Raw genomic sequence first — 4,359 nt, forward strand, 5'->3', positions numbered from 1 at the left:
TTGATGATAAGGAGGTGCCATTGGAGGCGGCTCGATGGATTGCGCTCGTGAAGGTCAACAGTGCCAAAACCTATAGCCAATACTGGTTCTTCAAGAACATGAGAGCAGCATGGGATCTTGCCCAGGCGGTCCAGTTCAAACCTTTAGAGGAAAATCTCTATACATCTCAATTTTCGTGTTTGGGAGATTGGAAGAGGGTAACCCAAGACGGGCCTTGGCACTTTACAGGAGATGCTATCATTCTCAAGCCGTATGATGGACTGACTAAACCTTCCACTGTTCAGCTTGACTCCTTTGAGATTTGGGTGCAAATTCATGATATACCACCCCTATATGCTCATCTAGTGCCATCTTTGGCAACAAAGATAGGGGAAGTGCTATTTGTTGAACCCCAATCGCAAGATTTTACGGGGAACTTTCATCGTGTATGGGTGAGGATCAATGTGACCAAGCCGCTAAAGAACGCAGTCTCGATGATACGAGAAGGACGAAGGCAAATCTATAGGGTGAAATACGAAAAGCTCCCTAATTGGTGTGCGGTGTGTGGCATGTTAGGCCACCTGTTTAAGGAACACGGCAGCGGTAACCACCCTCCTTCGGCGTTGGTCTTCAAGGATCTAAGGGCTACCTGGGCCATGCGCACGGGTCAGGGTCATGGAGGTGGCCGAGGACGTCGAGGTGGCCGAAGGGGAGGCCGTAGTGGCCGGGGAAGCAGTGCACAGAATGATCACAATGATGCTCGTGAAGGAGAGGCCGCTTGGGTCACAAAGGATGATTTGCACATGTCTGATGCGGACCTCAACAGAAATAGGACACAGATGAACGCAGCGGCGAACTCTCGGGCTGCCGTCTCGGATGGGACAAATAATGGCGGCGTGTTGCCGCTGCCACCGCCTCAGATACCGCTAAGCCCACCCCAAAGCAGGATTTGAAGAGGGAGAAAACGGGTCTGGCCGGGAAGAAGAGTACACAGGTGAAGGTTGATAACAAGAAAGGTGGCAAGTCATTGGAAGCAACATCGGCGGACTCCTCCGGGGAGTACCGCCGAGCACAATGAGTCTCCTCAGCTGGAACTGCCGCAACGTGGGCAAGGCCATGACAGTCCGAGAGCTTTGTGAGCTAGCACAAAAATTTGCCCCTACCCTGCTTTGTATCGTCGAAACCCAAATTGATATATTTAGGGTAGAAAATCTACCAAGTACTCTTGGTTGACAATGCTTTTGCTGTTAGCAGTCAAGGCCACAGTGGCGGCCTCGGAATATTTTGGAATAATCCAATAAAGGTTGAAAATTTGGGCTACTCAATGTATCGTATAGATTGTAAGATAGATGAACCAGGCCATGATCCCTGGCGAGCCTCGTGTTTCTACGGAGAGGCACAGACACAGTTACATCACCACACGTGGGACACGATGAAAGGGATTGCAAATTCATGTGCTCTTCCTTGGATTTGCTTTGGTGATTTCAATGAAGTTCTACCTCCAGAAGAACAACAGGGAATTGGGGAGCGTAGCAATGCCCAAATCCAGGGCTTTCGAGAGGCGGTGGATGTTTGCATGCTTGAGGATATTGGCTATCAGGGCAACTTTTGGACCATTGAAAAAGGGTAACAGGCGCAGCTACACCCGGGTCCATTTGGATAGAGCGCTTGCATCGTCTGAATGGATGGTGAAATTTCCTAATGCAACGGTGAAGCATCTTACTGCAGCCACTTCTGATCACAGTCCGATCTTGATCACGATGGACAACGAGCAAGTTAGGCCTTCGGCAAAGCCTCCTTTTAGATACGAGGTGATGTGGGAAACACACGGGGAATGGAATGATACTATGAAACACTACTGGAGCGTTGATCAGCCGGCCTTGAACCTAGAGGAATTGTGGACTAAACTCAATGACATGGCGAATAATCTAGGCAAGTGGATCAGGGAAACTTTCGGATGTGTCCGAAAAGAGATCAAACAGTTGTTGAAAGATCTTGAGCGGATGCGTGGGGATCCCACGAGGACAGGACCGACACACCCTGAGATCAAAATCAATGAAATATTGGTTGAACTTTACCATCGCGAAGAGTTTATGTGGAGGCAACGCTCCAGAATAGAATGGTTAGCATTAGGAGACAAAAATACAAAATTCTTTCATCTTCGAGCGAGTAAGAGGAGAAAGAAAAATATGATAAAAGAACTTGCTAACGTGCTTGGGGTGACTGTTGAGGACCTGGCTAAACTAAGGGAATTGGTAACAGAATTTTACAAGACCGTGTATACCTTTGAGGGGGTGACAAACATGGAACAGGTCCTGCAACATGTACCCACGAAAGTGACGCAGAATACGAATGATATGCTGATGGCACCATATACAAAAGAGGAGGTCAGGACGGCGCTCTTTCAGATGGGATCGACCAAGGCACCAGGGCCAGATGGTTTCCCAGCACACTTCTACCAAAGACATTGGGAAATCTGTGGAGATGAGGTGACCATGGCAGTACTGTGGATTATTAAGGGGGAGGAGAGTGCAGAGTGTGTAAATGACACGGTGCTAGTTCTTATTCCCAAGGTGATGAATCCAACGCTCCCCACACAATTTCGTCCAATTAGCTTATGTAATGTGTTATACAAAATTGCGTCCAAAGTTATTGCAAACAGGTTGAAAGTTATCCTGCCTGCCGGACATAATTTCAGAAGAGCAATCTGCGTTCATCCCTGGTCGGATGATCACCGACAACATTATTTGCGCTTATGAGTGCTTGCATTTTATGAAGAGAAGTAAAGCAAAGAGAAATAGTCACTGTGCGCTGAAGCTGGACATGATGAAGGCATATGACCATCTGGAGTGGTCCTACCTTCAGGCTGTCATGATCAAATTGGGTTTTGCACAACAATGGGTAAATATAATTATGAGCATGATCAGTATCATTTTCAGTTATGTTCAACGGAGAGAAACTTGAATCTTTTAAACCTTCACGAGGCATCAGACAAGGAGATTCGATCTCCCCCTACCTTTTCTTGATTGCAGCAGAGGGCCTTTCGTGCCTACTAAAAACCAGTTCACAGTCGTTTGTGCTTGAGGGGATTAAGGTGGCAAATACAGTTCTAGCTGTTAACCACCTCCTCTTTGCGGATGACAGCCTGTTGTTATTCAAGGCGAGTACAGAGGGGGCAGTTGAGGCTTCAAACCTTCTGGAATTGTACTGTAATTCATCGGGGCAACGTATCAACTATGATAAATCGTCCATATTTTTCAGCAAAGGTTGCCCGCAACAGTTGAGAGACAGTATCAAAGCAATTCTACATGTCCAAAATGAATCACTGAATGAGCGCTATCTGGGCATGCCAACGGCTGTGGGGCAGTCCAAGATGAGCACGTTTAGATATCTCAAAGATAGAGTGTGGGAAAAGGTGAAGGGATGTATGGAGAATCTCTTATCAGTAGGAGGAAAAGAGATTCTAATTAAAGCAGTCGCACAGGCCTGCCAGTCTACTCGATGGCCTGCTTCAGATTGCCCAGAGGCCTATGTGAGAATATCTCCTCCATTTATTCGGCAATTCTGGTGGGGAAGTAAAGCGGGGAAACGTAAATCAGCATGGGTGGCTTGGGACATTATGACAAGGCCAAAACATCTTGGAGGCCTTGGTTTCCGGGACATGGAAGTTTTTAACCTTGCTTTATGTTGGGGAATGCAGTACTTTCAAAAAAATTCCTACACACACGCAAGATCATCGTGATGCATAGCAACGAGAGGGAGAGTCTTGTCCACGTACCCTCGTAGACCGGAAGCGGAAGCGTTATGATAACGCGGTTGATGTAGTCGTACGTATTCATGATCGACCGATCCTAATACCGAAAGTACGGCACCTCCGCGATCTGCACACGTTCGGCTCGGTAACGTCCCACGAACTCATGATCCAGCAGAGTGTCGAGGGAGAGCTTCATCAGCACGACGGCGTGATGATGATGGTGATGATGATGATGCTACCGGAATAGGGCTTTGCCTAAGCACCGCTACGATATGACCGAGGTGGATTATGGTGGAGGGGGCACTGCACACGGCTATGAGATCAATGATCAACTTGTGTGTCTATGCGGTGCCCCTTGGCCACGTATATAAAGGATGGAGGGAGGAGGAGGCCGGCCCTCATAGGGCGCGCCCAAAGTGTGGAGTCCTACTAGGACTCCCATAGTCCTAGTAGGATTCCACCTCCCACATGGAATAGGAAAAAGGGAAGGGAGAAGGAGAAGGAAGGAAGGGGCGCCCCCTTTCCCGCAACTAACTCATTAGTCACATTGGTTGCAAGGCTCATAGTGATGTACATTACCGAGAGGGCCCAGAGATACCTATCCGATAGACGGAGTGAAAAATCCT

Source organism: Triticum urartu, chromosome 3A, assembly GCF_056163025.1.
Source record: "Triticum urartu cultivar PI428250 chromosome 3A, HENAU_Tu73, whole genome shotgun sequence".
NCBI lineage: Eukaryota > Viridiplantae > Streptophyta > Magnoliopsida > Poales > Poaceae > Triticum > Triticum urartu.